Raw genomic sequence first — 16,796 nt, 5'->3', positions numbered from 1 at the left:
GTGGGGGGCGCTATGGGGGACTTTTGGGATAGCATTGGAAATGTAATTGAGGAAAATATGTAATAAAAATATTAAAAATAAAAAAAAAAGAAGTTGCTTCAAAAAACATTAAAGGCTCGAGAAAGAAAACAGAGGAAAATAAAAAAAAAAATGGTCCCTCTTAATGAGATGTAGTACAACTATCAGAGTCCCATCCAACCTGGCCTCTGCTCTAGCTGACTGTGGAGGGGAGGAAGTCACTGGAGGGCCAGAGGTGGGTGAACAGAAGCTAGAGGAAAACCAATGAGCAGCGTCTTTAATGGCCACCCTGCTGGAGGTATCCTGTTGCCAGTCAGCAAGCAGAGAAACAACCCGCTTAGGAATCAGCCTTGGAGCTAAGGCTTAGTTTCCTGTACATACCCTTGTTTTGTTCTCTAATTTCTGCAGGCTGGGCTGTTTTGGACCACAGAGCTCACCTCCCTCTCCCTTTCTAAACGTCCCACTTCATTTTGGTTTTTTGGTTTTTTTCCTTCCTTTTATTGCTGCCTCCTTTTCTTCTGGTCTTTACTCTTCTTCCCCAATGAAGCAATGAATGAAGAATTAGTCTACAGTCTCACAGTCAATACCTCCTCTTGACACATGGTCCTTCTTGCCTTCTGGAGAAACGGTGGACCATAACATCACCTGACATCATCTCAGATGCGTCCATACTGATGACACTGACAAGTGGCTGTTTATTTAGTAACACTCGGTATAAAAATATATAACAGAACTTTACAGTTTTCTTCTGTCATCTACTATTCCTTAATTAGATAGTGACAAAGACAACGTTAGTAATATAAATCCAAACGTTTCAAGCGATACTTCATATTTTACAAGAAAATGTTTTTGCCCATTTAAGCGGCAAGTTCATCTTCTCCCATTGTACAAAGGGACCTTCCTTCCTTCACAAAGAAAACCCCACCTCACAGCTTCAGGAAAATTATGTGAGTGATCAGAATCAATATGTTTGTTCATGACTTACATTAACTATTAGACACCAACAGAATCAAGTGCTAGTTCATTTCATAGGCAACGTGTCGTGTCTAATTTAAAAGTCTTTAGATGGGGAAGTCCCAGGCACAGGAAAATTTCTTAAGTTTTGCTAGTGATCTAATGTGAAGCCAGTCTACTAAAGCACTGTTAATTAAGAATGAAAGGCCTAGAACAGAGGTTCTCAACCTGTGGATCTGACCCTTTTGGGAGTCAAACAACCATTTCACAGGGGTAGCATATCAGGTATTTACATTACATAACGATAGGAACATTGCAGTTATAAAGTAGCAACAAGAATAATGTTATGGTTGGGGTCACCACAACACGAGGAACTGTATTAAAGGGTCCCAGGGTGAGGAAGGTTGAGAACCACTGGCCTAGGAAAATCCTACCCCAAGTTCCTCAGGTCAGAACAGAGTTTTTTCCTATTGCCTGCCAGTCAAGGCTCTCTCTTGTCATTCTGATGACTTGCTTCAGACTGTTAGCCACGGGATGAAATTATCTTCATCTCCTTTGTGACATTGGTTCACAGGGCCCATCCTTTCTAAGAATGTAACCCCCACAGAGTCCAGAACAGTATTCAGTTCAGCAAAGTTGCTCTATTACAAATGAATTTAATAAATGAATTCAAACCAATTAAGCATCAATTTTCCCATCTGCCTAATGAGCAAAATCATCCAACAACATACCTTGCTAAAATGGTGAGCTGACTGAAGAAAATTACATTCACATAAGACAATGTGGGTAATAATATGAAATCCTAAGATGTTACTCCAGATACTGCAAGACATTATGTTTCCTGGCTTCAAGTTTCTAACTTTATCTCCGTCATCTAATTTTAGCTAACTGTTGTTAAGCTGTAAATTGCTTGCCTTGTTGGAACAACATTAAGTAGACAAGTTCTTGTCACTTAGCAACCATTAGCAACTTTAAAATGTTGAGCAAGTTAATTTGAAAGTAATTTTGAAATGGAGGGTAGTTCTGCATTGTGTAGATTGGGATAGCTAAGTTGCTAGGGAGAAAGGTCGGGAAGGGAAGGAGATGGGGGGAAGAAATGCAGCAGGGTGTGGAAGACACTGGTCTCAAGGGTACACGTGAGAAGAGACAGATGGATCCCTGGGACTCATCATCAAATCTGCAAGCTCCAGGCTAGTAGAAGACTTGTCGTAAATCACAAGGTGGATAGCAATAGTGACTGAGGAAGGACATTCAAGGTTAATGTCTGCTGACCTCCATATTTGTGCATCCTCCCACACACACACACACACACACACACACACACACACACACACATACAGAGACAGAGAGACAAAGACAGAGACACAAAGAGAGACAGAGAGAGGCAGAGAGACAGACAGAAACAAGCAGACAAAGGGAGACAAAGACAGACAGAGACAGAGATAGACACAGACAGGAAGACAGAAAGACAGTAGAGTGCTAAAAGGACTGAGTCAGAAACTAAGGTCCAGTATGTATCCACTTAGGGAAATGAATTATGTCTCTGTTTTTCAGTTCCTCCTCTGGAAAACTATAGTAAGTAAGAGCATTAATATTTAGAAATCACTCAGGATGCAAACAGAGTATGTGATGTATACTTGTAGATAAGGATATATGCAGTTAAAAGTTGATGACATGGGGTCTTTCAAACCTTTAAACCTTATTATATCTTGGTCATTTTTCCCCACACTGAACATATTCATGCCCCACCCAGGATCATGTAACAGAATATTACTAGGCCCCCAAGTCTCATCTTAGTCAGTTTTCTCAGTCTTATGACAGAAATGAAGAAAAAGGGACTGATTATGGCTTGCAGTTAGAGAAGGTGAAGTCCATCATAGTGGAGAAGCCACAATGGAGTTTATGTCAGTGACAGTTTGGAGCTGGAATATTTTCAGATGTTGTCGAATGGACCGGGAAACGGCAAACTCCTTGTGATGCTGCCCAGCATATAACTCTCAAAGGCCACCAGTACACTCTCCAGTTAGTCCCCATTTCTTAAAAATTGAAGAATCACTCAGAACAGTCCCTAATACCGGACCTCAAGTGCTTGAATGCATGAGCCTTCCTTCAGGGGACACTTCACATCCAAACAGTCACACCTCTCTTTCTCCATCCTTCACTCCTCCATCTTGACTTCGAATACAAAACCGTCTTGCTGATGTTCGCATCAGGAGAAAAGCAATCAAGCAATATGGAGCCCTATCTGCCTACATTTAGCACATATTCTGTGAGAATAACTTAAGTGACCTGCACTTATTCTCATTGGGATGGCATTCCATTTGCAAAAGTATGGCAGTAAGTAGATCCATTCTACAGTGGAGAGTCATGTCAATAGTCCCTGGATTTAAAACAGCAGTAGTAGAAACCCTCTGTTAATACCAAACAGTGAATCTGTGCATGCGTTTTACTAGGTGTGGTTTTCTAAGTAGCAGATCTGAATGTATGAACCTAATCAGCTTTAGAATGCACTGTAAATCAGTATATCCTTGTGAGTATTCTACTTTGATTTTCCCATAGCAGATGGACTGGGCAGGGCGTGGGGAGGGAACAAGAGAGTGTCTCATTGTGTTTCTTCTTTGTAGTCCCTCAGTGACCTTTGAAAAGTGAATACCAATATTGTAAACTGATGCCAAAATATGAGCTTAAGATTTTTGAAGGTTGAGAGCCTGTTTTCTCTGAACACATAAGTTTTCTCTTTAATAGCTGCCTTCATGTAAAATAAAGCATTACTGAAAAAGGCAGTTCCTGATTTTGAAACGAAGGGTTTTCACCATTTTTATTTGTATTCACTTTGTATTTCTTTGGAAACATGAAGAACTATCCTCTGGTAATAGAAGAGAGATAGGGGGTCTGCCACAAAACAGGTCTCCCTTCCCTCTTATTGCTCTTCAAAGAGGAATTAAAACATTATCTCAGCTCGGCAGGCAGCTCAGAGCTCAGAGAAGGAGGGGGAGCTGGTGACGGGAGGTGACCTACTTCTGGAAGCTCCTAGACACCATTTCTGGTGATTGCGAGATGCTTTCAAGAAGTAGGTATGCGTGTTGAGAGGGAGAAGGCTGAGCTTATGCATAAGCAAGACAACATGGAAAGCCCCTGGGTACTTTACTTTGTAGAGGAATTTGAGATTGTAGCTTTCTCTCATTTTGACGTTTCACTTTCTACTCTTAGCATATATGCAGGTAACTCCTCCGAATCTTTCCGAGGGAAGCCAAGTAGGAAAAAATTACTTTCAGGTATAAAATGGAAAGAAGCTGAACTTTTCCTGCTTGCATGTCCAGTTACAAGGGTGCTCGAGTATCAGTCCATTTCATCTTTAATGTCACACCAGGCTCAGCATCAGTCAGGACACAGTTCCCACGTTTAATTTTCACACACAAAAGCCACTCTGCTTTTGCCTTTCAGACACAACATTGAACTCCTTATTTTCATAAAGTGGCTCTAGTTAATATATATAACATAGATTATATAAGACGTGTGTGTGTGTGTGTGCGTGTGTGTGTATGTGTGTGTGTCTTGGCTTATATTCAAATCCACAGATTTTACTTCCCTACATTTGAAAGAAATGTCTTAGTGAATTCTTTAGTTTATATTATTTGCATCTTTTAGATGGGAAGGAACATGTTTAGTCGTCTGTGTATTGCTCAAAACAAAGCAAACTTGAGTCCTACTGTTGTCCATGGGTTCTGCCCTCCTCTGCCCTTCCCCATCTTTCACGCTCATGACACATTGACCTTGACAGAGAGCCTCTTGATGACCTCACATTTTCATTTATCTATAAAACACTCCCATCATAACTGAGAGTGGGCTGTAGGTTAAAGATTAATGCATCTCTTGAGAGTTGGGGAGATTTTCTTCAAAGTCATGGCTTAGGTCATAGAAAGTCTATTAAACAAATATCACCCTCAGGAACTTAGAGGCAGCAAATATAATTTCTGCTGTTCCACCGTAGCTGCTATGCATGCTGAGTAGAACCTGTATCACTGGTGACCCCAGAAGTGAGCCCCACAAACTCATATCGAGACATCGAATGCAGAATCCCTTCTGATAATACATTTTTTCCTGAACTACTAACCCCATTTGCCTGACTACAAGAGTATTAATTAATTCAGGAAATTGTTAATATTTTTATTATATGTGTGTTCTGTGTGAAGCCAGAGGCCCAAGTCAGATTTTTTTTTCTATCACTCTTCTTTCGATTACTGTTTGAAATAGCATTTCTCCCTGAACCTGGAGTTCACTCATTGTCTGGACTGCAGGGCCAGCAAGCTCCAGAAACCTCCCTGTCTCTGATTCCAGTCCTGGCAATACAGACATCCATCGGCAAGCCTAACTTCTTACATGGGTGCGGGAAGTCTGAACTCAGGACCTCATGCTTGTGTGGTGACAGGCTATTTACCACTGGGTCCTGCCCCGGTCCAGGTGCTTATGTTTTACCTGAAGCTTTCACTTTACAGCCTGTCTACAGGCAGGCCTGCTGTTTGATGATCTGGCAGTCTTCTTAGCTTGTGATTTTAGGGAGAGAAATACAATGCCTTCAGCTTAAAGCCTTATGGCATCTTCACGACTCAACAATTATACCTAACACTATTTGTTCATTCAATTAGCATATAAGTACCTATGATTATGGGCTGGGCATGGCAGCCCGTGTTGCGCGAAGTCATGCTACACATATTCACAGAACTCGCAGGACACTGGGACGTGGGAGGTTGTGGTAAACCATCAGATGGATGGTTGAGAATGTAGAGAGTGTTAAACACTGATTTTGGAACAAAACAAAGGTTAAATTGGGGTTCTGCCACTCTGTGACTGTTTGGACAAGCCATCCAACTTCTTTGTGATGTAATTTTCTCACCCATAAAATGAGGATAGTAACAACCTAACGCAGGCCTGTTTTGATGCTTGCGAGCTAATGCATGTAAAGATGCTTACAAGTGTCATTTACATTGTAAGTGTCACTATGTCATAATTTGCACAGAGAGTTGATGCATGTTGTCACTCTGTCATAATTTGCACAGAGAGTTGCTGCATGTTGTGCAAAGAGTAGCTTATTGTGCAGCTATCTTAGGAAATGTCCTTTAACATAATTCTGCCTAGAAATTAGAGAATAGAGGAGGGATATTAATGGTGGCTAGCTCAGCATGATTTTTAATTTTCTTTATTTCTATATATGGCTTGTACTGAATGTTTGTAATTAGGCTCCACTACTTTTAATAAGATAAAGTAATAAAACAAATGTCTTTTTATAAGAATTCACGTTATAGTATGCATCCCTCATTGCCAAAGCCCTTGCAATGCAATGGTTAAGTAGATAAGCTCTGGGAACAGAAAGCCCTGTGAGGGCCAGGGATAATCCATTATGTTATAAAGCTTCCATGGAGAAGGTGACTCTAATGATCTTAAACACATGTTAAGAAAGAAGGAATGGCATCAGGTGGAGCTGGGCTGGTCCACAGAGCCAGAAGGCATTCTGGTAAGGGAAGACCACATGACTTCCTGGTGGCTCTAGCTACAGGTGAAGGGAGGAAGTGAGACTGTCAAAGTTGGCAGGGGTAAGATACTGGGAGAACCCTCCTTCATCCCAGGTTGTTGGAACACAATCTTTTTTTTTTTTTTTTTTTTTTTTTTTTGTTTTTTTGAGACAGGGTTTCTCTGTATAGCTCTGGCTGTCCTGGAACTGACTCTGTAGACCAGGCTGGCCTTGAACTCAGAAATCCTCCTGCCTCTGCCTCCCAAGTGCTGGGATTAAGGGCATGCGCCACCACTGCCCGGCTTGAACACAATCTTAATGGTGTTGAGTGGAGGACTAATGAAGGCTTTAAAGACTTAAAGATGATGGGGATCTGACGTGTAGTCACATGAGGTTTTGAGAGGACTGATGCAGGGCTCTGAAATAAAGTTATATCTTTTCTTTTTCAATGGTGGAGTCTGTCCCTCCCTTCATGAGCTGGGAACCACTGTCTCCTACATCTGTTTTTCTTAGGCTTAAGCCATGGGGCAAACTGACTCCTCTTGGAATTCATAGAATTGGAAGCTCTCTAAATGCTAACTTGACAATGGGCTAACGTGAATGCAATTTGTCTTGGAATGACCAATGAGAAGCTCCCATCTTGGTTATTGAGATCTGAGGGAAAAACGATTCAAAGGCTCCCAGTATTGTCATGTTCTTCCCACTTGAGATGGTAAAGTTTATAGCATTGGGAGTCCTAGCAAAATCATCCAAAGCTGAATTGAATGAAGTAGAAAGTAAGTGTCAAATGGCCATTATTCTACCGCAGCACACAGAAGAGCAGGTTGTGACTTGTGGCCTCAAGGAACCTGTCAGAGAAACCACCATGGGCTTTCGGGGAGCATGTAAGCTGGTGACGTCATTTCTCAAGCATCAGTGATGCAATTGCTTTCTACTTGAATCATTGGAAGTATATGGACCAACCTCCATAATATTTTCATGGAATCAGATGACATGAAGGAAATTGGAGAAAGCCAAACATAAATACAGTTAAGGCTACCAAGCACTCCAGGGAGTGTCTGAGGAACATCTGGGGGAATGGATCTCTATTGTTTGAGAAATTAAGGTCTTTGAACCAAGATGCTGGAATGAATTTCATTCCATACTTCATGGGAAGGCAAGTGCTGGGGCTATGAGGACAAAGCCAGATGTCATTACAGATAAGAACATGAAAGGGAATCTCCAGTCTACATCTGTGTCTTCTTATAGCACATATATTTGGTAATTTTTAAAATCTAGTTTTCAATTTTCAGCCTTCCATGTTTTCTGGTCTCCTATAAGAAAACATTTTGATGTAATCAACTCAGCTGAAGATTGTGAGAAACAACTGCAATGGCCAGATTTATCACTTCAGGATTCATTCTTAGTAGATGCATTAATAAGTAATTATGTTTGAATGGGTGGATGGATAGAAATGTCAGGAAATAACGAGGAACCTCATGAATATCTCTCCACTTCAACGTGTATCTGATATAACACAATCTGCAAACCATGTGTAAATGTAATTTTTAAGAGCGGATAGTGATGACATTCTATTAATATTGCAAGTAATCAAATTGTGGGTTAGAATAGTTAAACAACTCTCATCAGCACAAACAAGCTACAGCTCGTCCATCTGCCTTTGAGTTCTCTAGAAGCACTGAATTAAAGTTGGACAGGGATATGCCTTGAACCCCAAAGCTACCTCTGTATCATTTTGAGCACTGTGGGGCTGACTGAAACATAGACAAATTGGCTTAGGGATGACTAAGGCAGTGATGTTCCCTGGGGTGCCTAACTTGAGCAAACTTGATAAAATCTGCAGAAAACAAATGCAATATCCTGGAATGGAAAGTACAATTGTAGCCATGAGTGAGCCCACATTTTTGGTATTAATGACTGAATGCTAATTGTCTTTCACTGTTTGACGAGTCTGTGGCACTAATGGAAACACATTTTCCTTTGGTGCAATTTTGTATTACTCACTTTAAGTCTGGACCCATAGGCTGGGGTGGGTTTGATACTATGGTGGCAATTATGTTGACTTCTTAAATGGTGCCTGAGAATGTGACTTCTGATGTGGAATTCATATTATACCTCTTAATGGCTGTTTTGGTCGGGACCCAGAAGACCTTTGCTAGTAAGATGTCACTGAAATTAAATAAACATATTCTTTGTGAGCAGAAGTTTCTTCATATCGGTATAAAGAGAAAACAGGAAATGTACAATTCTGCAGTTTCTTCTAGGCATGGTGATTTATTTTGAACCCTTCTGACAGGTACCAGGAATTTGGGGGTTCATGAGATGTAGTTGATTTTTAAAGGAGCTTAAAGTCTTGTTTTCAGAGTGTGGTGAAAATCCATCCAAGGTGTCATTAGGAGAAGGAGGATGGGAAGCCAGGCAGGGGTTGACAGCTCATGATCCCTTTGCTAAGAAGAGGAAGCCAGGCTGGAAGGAGAAAAGCTTTGGAGGTGTTTGGGAAGGTGCTTCTCATAGGTGAATGGGGACCGGCTGCTGATAGGCATACTCAACCAAGGCAAGACATGCTGGACTGGATCCAGAATGCCAGCAAGAGCTACTGGAGGGGTGTTGAAGCACAGATGTGACAAAATTCTTTTCGAGTCATTAACAAATCCAAATGAGCATTCCAAGTATTTTTCTGCCACCATGCTAGGTGCTGAGGGACAGAGACTCCTCTACTGAATAATATAACATAGTCATGATCTGTCTATAAACTCCCTTATTAAAGAGTCATATTGGATTATGTTAGAAATCTCCAGCAGGACACTTGGACATAACTGACAGAACTTGTGCGGCTTAAATTAAAAACAGGATCTGTGACGTGTTCTGAGGCTTTCCTTGACTCCTAGGGAGAATGTTCTGGGTAATGCTCATCCAGTTTTAAAGTGCTTTTGTTTTCCAGGGTCGCCTAGCCACTTGAGTCTCTGAGGATAAGGGTATTAAGTTCCAGGATTTATGACAGAAACTCTGTGTTTACAAACGTCCCTTTGAATTGAAACCTAGCTCAGAAAGAGTCTATCCATCCCAGGGAAGAATATCACGAGTGACATTTTTCTCCAATTCACCAACATAAAGAAAATAAGTCAGTTAAAGAAAGAAACTAAGATCATTTCTACAAAATAAGTGGCTTGTCAATATATTTCAGGTAATTCGTTATAGACACACATTCTCTTTTCAGAAGCCAGAAAAAATACTCCTAGCTTATATGTTATAACTCTTAGAGACTAATTAGGTGGCTATTAGATGTCATTGCTCAATACTAGGTCATATTGTTATAGAATTTGGTTAAGAACCTATGCATCTGAGCCATAAGGTGCCCATAAAGTTTCAAAGGAAATTCATATAAACATAATCCCAAAACGCCAGTGCAAAATGTGCTAGGAAGCAAGCACCTCATGTAGAACTCTACAGCCTGAACAAAGTAAATTGCAAAGGCCAAATACAAGTGCAGGCTTAAAGAGCTACTTGTCCTGGAGCCTCTCCAGCTATCTTAGAAGGTCTTTTAAGGCTGTATGTCAGAAATAATTCATATATATATATATATATATATGTATATATATATATACATATATATATATATGCATATATATAGCATGCCTGTCTGAGTACTATGCATATACAATGCAAGCAGAAGCTAGAAAAGGGTATTAGACAGATCTTTTGTAACTGGAATTGCAGACTCTTGTTAGCTGCCATGGGGTAGCTCAGATTCAAGCGCTCCTCTTCTGGAAGAGCAGTGAGTGCTCCTAACCACTGAGCCATGTGTCCAACTCTAGGACTAGCTCTAAGAAACTGCATCATGAAACAAACAAACAAACAAACAAACAAATAGACAGACAGACAGACAAACAAACAAACAAACAAGCAGACAGATGCAGACCAGCTTCTGAGAATGAACAGAACAGCTTCACTCTGGTCCCGCAGAGCCAAGGACCAGATAATAGAAAACACTGTGGGTCAGAATTGAGCCTATTGCAAATGATAAACAGCCATGTTTTTACTATGCAAACTTTTCTCCCCTTATCGAAACACAATAATTATGGAAAATAATGACTTTTTGATGTTTCTCTGCAATCAATCCTCAGCATGTAATGTATCAAGTGAGTACATTTTTTGGATTGAATAGTTTTGAACAAATATGCACACTACTTCATTAATGCGCACACCTGCACTCATCTTCCACAAACAATATTACATATCTATCAGAAATTAATTTTAAAATTATTCTAAAATGAATTTCCTGGTGATTGATTACCAGTGAATGTTTGCTTTGTTTGTCGATTTAACATAGCTACATCCTTAGGGTCACACAAGGTTTCTCAGGTAAAAAGAGGTCAGAGGTTGAAAAGCTCTAAGTCCACTCTAACCCAGCACTCGGTAAAACGCTTTAAACAAGTCCACCGGGTAGGCACATTGCTCTGAGACTGGATTGGATGGAATGTGTATGGAAGGACCCCAACCTCCTGCACTTCAGCCCTCCAAGCTGCAGTACCTTGCTGTTCTCTTGTTTCAACATTGATTTATTTTTTTATATACTATTAACAGCATCTATTGGGAAAGGGACATGTCTCATGTGGCGTTTTAATATTTGTTTTGAAAAGCTCTTATTAAATTAGTGCTTCAACTCCTACTCAGTGGATTCTTAGAATAGTAACTGTGTGATACACAGCAACACAGGAATGCACTCTAGTTACATATTTGAAAACCTTTTAAAAATACAGTTGGTTTATAACTTTATTCTTTCCATGCCCATGCAAGCAAGGGCATAGGACAGGAAGCAAGCCTGTTTGTCTTCTGTTGAGTCTGCATTCCCTCTCATCCTTGGGGAGAAGCCTGGGCTTTTCTTGGGCTTCTTCCTTCGGTCCCTTGCCAGCTATGCTGCAATACGAATTCTGCCCAAGGTGCTGTTTGCAGAGGATCTAGAAAGCAGATCCAGCAGTAGCAGCAGCAGCCTGGGACTGTTGACACACTCCTGTGAGGCTTCCCCAGGCTTTCCCGGGGAGCACTATGAGTCATTTTTGAGGTTGCTGCAGGCAATTAGAATCTGTAGCTACAGAGTTCCTGAAAACCAGAAGCCCCATTCTCTCAGCACCTGAGCTTCTGCAGCCCACTCAGCAGCTGTGTCAGTCTGTGACAGTTGTGTCTGCAGACTACCTGACAAGTCTTCCTGCCTAGGTTACTCCTTTCGCTCTCTGCAAATCCCCACTCTGTTACCAGAAGTCTCCTTACTGATCTCTTAGGTGCTTCTCAATTCAATCATGGTCTTTGCTGTTCAACATTTTGAGCTAAGCTAAAAACAAGTAGCAATCATACTAGCTTTTTACTTCTAGAGAACTCTTCAGGGCTGTAGGTAACAGTAACACCTCCATGCAGACAGTTTAGAGCTGTTTTTGCCTTGAGTCTAGAAAGGCTGAATAGTCTAGAAGACTTTTTTGATCTTATTTAGTTCCTTTGCCTCAACTAATTTTCTTCTTTTGTTTTTATATTTCACATTCCTGCATGTATGCATTCTTCTCTATCCCACATGTCTGTATATTAATAGTATTGCTAAAACAGTATGTCTGTAGCTCTCGATACCTGATTACTTAACATACTTAACTATCTAGTATGTGTACATATGCTAGAGACTAGCCCACTAGTTAGTATTGGCTACTGAAAGGTTGTCAGCATTAGTGACATCTTATAATCCTTATAACCATTCTACTCACCCAGTATTTCAAGTATATTAGGCGCTAGGAAACAGCTAAGCTGCCCAAGTCACACCACAGCCACCATAGAGCTTGCTGTGTTTGGCTAGAGTGGAAATCGAAGCATTGACAGGATTCGGTTTGCCAGGAAGAGCAATGACAACCTAGATACACGGCGCTCATGCTACCAGACATTGTTCCATCTCAGGGAAACCATGTCCCACAGCTTGTTTGCCATCTCACTTCATATATGTGTGTGTGTGTGTGTGTGTGTGTGTGTGTGTGTGTGTGTGTATGCATATATGTGTGTGTGGGGGGGTGTCCATATCTTTGATCTTACAACACTTTAGAACTGCCAACAAAATAGAATCGTTTCTAGTTCACCCTCGAGAATCTTGAGACCCAGGTAGGTTATAGAACATTTTGGAGACCACTCAGGAAGTTAGAGCAGATGTTAAGATCACAAGTGAAAATTTTTTATCACTAATAATATTCGCCCAGATGAACTGAGATGGCAAAGAAGCTGCAGGACATGGGTTCCCTGAGATCGAACAATGTCTGGTAGCATGAGCGCCGTGTATCTAGGTTGTCATTGCTCTTGCTGGCAAACAGAATCTCATCACTGCTTCGATTTCCACTTTAGCTGAACACAGCAAGCTCTATGGTGGCTGTGGTGTGACTTGGGCAGCTTAGTTGTTTCCTGGCTCCTAATATGCTTGGTACACTGGGCGAGTAGAACAGTAATGAGGATGACAAGATGTCATTAATGCTGACAACCTTTCAGCAGCCAATACTAATTAGTGGGCTAGGCTCTAGCAAGCGCCTAATCAAATAAGAGGACCTCCCACCATGTTAATTGATCTGCTTGGCAAAGTCACTTGAAGGGCACCCAACCAGGAAGCCCAGGGACTTCAGTGGTTACTTGATCAAGGATAAGCTTTTCTAAGAAAAGATGAAGGCATTGCTTTAGGTCTGCAGTGACAGACTGCAGGCTATACTTATCGTAAGCCTGAACGCAGAACCCAGTTCTAAGTATTTCTCTCCTGAAAAAAAAATAAATGATGCAAAAAAAAAAAAAGTAGAGCCAGATTTCTACCAGGATAAATAAAAAAATTTCCAATTCAGAAAGCAATGGATTCAACATTTTCACTGAAAGATTGTACTTTTAAGAATAAGAGGATGAGGGAAAATATGTACCTTGTAAAAAGTCAACAAGGTACATGGAATAGGTGTGGCCATAAAGATGTCATTGTGACTAAAAAAGAGGTGTGTCTGTCTGTCTATCTGTCTGTGTGTCTGAGTGTGTGTGTCTGTCTTTTTGAGTGTGACTGTGTATGTGTTTGCTTGTTTGTCTGAGTGTGAGTGTGTATGTGTCTATGTTTACATACAGAACATTTGAAACGAATAATTCCTTAACGGCCCTAATGTGAATTAAACAAATGGAGTTTAATTTTTTAAGTTCCTTTTCACTAGACTATGCACAGTTGCCATGACAAATTCCAGTTGAAAGTGGAACCTGTGGTTTGTGAGGTCATCTCTTTTCACTGGGCAGGATGTAGACCTCAACCCACTAGGTGAGTTTGCAAGCATATTTTAGAGGTTAGCCATGGGTCCAGATCTCTTTTACCAAGAAGGGGAAATTTCTAGGTCAAAAGGACTGAATTTGAATTTTAGACTCCAGATTTGCCACTCCATAGTTGTAGAATAATGTATCTGATGCTATTTTGCAAATCATGTTTTCTACTTACAAATTCCATACCTTTTAGAAAGTATCAAATTGAACAGTAGTTTAATTATTTAGTATTATACATGGCTCACAGTTGATTAATGAAGAAACATTCCCTTCAGGTTTTTAAGTATCATACTAATCAAAGCTTTGTTCAAAGTTCACAAACCCAGTGCTTAGTTGCTTTTCTGTTCCTGGTTCTATTTTCCCTAAATGTCAACTGAGACCCACTTCTCTGAAGAGAATTCTCAAGTAGTGGGGGAAGAGGTTTATTTCCCTGAACATCTGGAGTAGTACATGTGGGAAATGAAGTCAGAGTCTTGCCCTTGCAAATTTCAGAGTGCACAGAAAGGAATTCAGGGTAGCTTGAGGACACTGTTATAGTTTTCATCGGTAACATGCATAAGCTAAAGGCTTGGCCCTCAGCTCAGCAGTAGAACCTTTAAGAGGTGGGACTAATGGAGGATTGTAGGTCACTGGGAGGTGTCCTCAAAGGGGATGAGTGGGCTCTGGTTGTTCTTCATTTTTCCTTTCCACCACAAGGTGAACAGGTTACTCTGTCATGTATGTCATCTAGGATATGCAGCCAACCTGGAAATTCAATTATCAAGTCTTATAAAAAGTAGGGTATTGAATTATGAATGGATACTTTTGACATTATGAGCCAAATCTTTGCTTTAAATTGGTTATCTCAGGTGTTTTCGTTATAACATCAAAAACCCAAGAGTTACTTTGGCATTGATGTTTCCCCCTAATTAGCATGGTATCCACTCTGTGATGTCAGTGACCTGAAGGTAGTGGTCCTGATTCTGTCCCATACCACAAGCATTGAGAACAAGTTTTAAAAAGTAGGTTTTTATGCTGGCATAACTTGTTAGTTTTGTGTTACATAAGTAAGAAACTCTTTAAATGTATATGAACATGTACATGAATTCATTCACTGAAGGTCATCTTGGGAATAACAATTAATTCTGAATACAGTACAAAGAAACACAGCTACCTTGTCCATTGCAGAGTAATTTTGGTGGGATATGTGTAGTTGGAAACCTAACATCGCCCTAATCCCCAAGACCTCAAGTCTCTATGAGTGGTTACGATTTTCTACAGCCTCACTATAGCTGTGGCAGAGGCAAAGCCTTGCTTGCCCACTCTGGGCCTCCCACATTGAGATGTGAATTCTTCATGGAAGTGACCTGATCTTGAAGGTGATGAAACAAAGCCTCACTTTCTCTTCTAGGGAAAGAATTGAGCAGGAAGAGTGACACATTTGCCTGGCTGCAAGGAAATACGGTCTCCTTAAAAAGCAATCCTCTGCCAAGTTGTTGGCTTCTGTTTGTTGTTGTTTTAAAGGTAAACACAATTAAGAGAGAAAATAGCAAGTCTTTAAAAGCACAGCTGAGTATTTATGTTTTCCTTCAGAGACTTCTGAGTTTGTTTCTGTGGGTTTTGTTTACCCATTGAACATGGCAACTGTTCAAAGCCACCAAAATTAACTGTGCTGCAGCTTCAGCCTTGGATGGGAAACGAGTTTTCACTTCAGCCTGTCCATCTTTTCCTGACTTTGTAATTTTTTTCCACTGTAATTGTTATGATTTTCTTTCCTCTTACTTAAAAGACAGTTTTGGACCCTGGAAATTACCCTGTTATAAAGTCTTACAGGGACTAAGGTTGTGCTATCTGATGGCATCTTAGTGGCTTTATCCTAGCCTTATCCTATGTGGGACTTGAAAACTTGTTAATAACCATTTCATCACATTCCTGTCTAGACTCTATGAATTCATTTTGCCAGAGAGACAAGTTTAGCTACTGCCTGTATGTTAGTGATAGCCGCTCACCCCCCAACCCCCTTACCCTTTAGTCCACTGCAAATCTGCTAATTCACTGGATTCTTGTATTTCATACCTGTGTGGAGCCAAAGCTAAAACTAATTCCAACAAATTAAATTTCTGAATCAAAGCTCACGGTGTATGACAACTCATTTCAACTTCTTGGCAATGTGACAGAAGAAGGAAAGTACTGGAGAGGGATTAACACAGTGTCCCTGGTCTGCCGTAAATACCATTAATCAAGTCACTTCTGCAAGCCCCCATTTCATGGACTCTGTGATCCACAGAACATTCTGGCTGAGACATATTACAATTTGCATGAGGTCTCATTTCAGACAATTTCTTTTATAGTTAAAACATTGCCTTTTGATTAGAAAACCTTTTGAGACATTTGAAAGATTCTTCAGAGACATAGTCTACAGTTCTCTTAATATTTCATATTTTGAAGCACCCAAGAAAGGTGGAAAGCAGTCAGAAATAAGAAAGTTTAAAATGTACCCACCTGCCCAGAAGAATACTTCAGGACCTGTAACTGTCACGTGTCCCATACTAGGTAAACATCCACCAAGAACAAATTGGCTGTTCTCACAGTCATGGCTGTGGGGAATATGATTGCTTTTACAGGTACATATGCAACATACATCAATTCACAAACATGACAGTTACATCATGACCAAGAGCAGATCAGTATTCTGTATTGGTTCCCTCATGGGCACCTTGTCTGCTGCTCTATCTTACAATTGTATGCTTTGCTCTTGTTTCTCCCCAGACCAAAACACCCAGTGGATTTGTTCTGTGCAGGTCAAATTTCAAAGCATACCACTTAAAGGCTTTCTTAACATGGTGGAAGTAATGACTTCCAACAAGGCCCACATCCTCTTAATCCCAGAGAGTCCTCTGATTTCCTCTTTAGCAAACAGAACTTTTGGGTGGAGCTAATCTAGAGATAAGATGACCACAGGGGTCACTGTGATCTTCAAAGTTCTTACAGAGGCAGGAAGAAGGCAGCTTTCAGAGCAGAGATAGGTTGAGGTAAG

General features: G+C 40.6%; 1 protein-coding gene across 33 annotated transcripts in view; it reads right to left on the bottom strand.

The window, feature by feature from the left end:
- The window catches only part of Trpm3 (transient receptor potential cation channel subfamily M member 3), a 533,889-nt gene that overhangs the window by 373,534 nt on the left and 143,559 nt on the right, over positions 1-16,796 (bottom strand). The gene's annotated exons all lie outside the window — the stretch shown is intronic.

The sequence above is a fragment of the Mus caroli genome, chromosome 19 (assembly GCF_900094665.2).
Source record: "Mus caroli chromosome 19, CAROLI_EIJ_v1.1, whole genome shotgun sequence".
NCBI classification, from domain to species: domain Eukaryota; kingdom Metazoa; phylum Chordata; class Mammalia; order Rodentia; family Muridae; genus Mus; species Mus caroli.
This window is presented reverse-complemented; position numbering and strand designations above follow the sequence as displayed.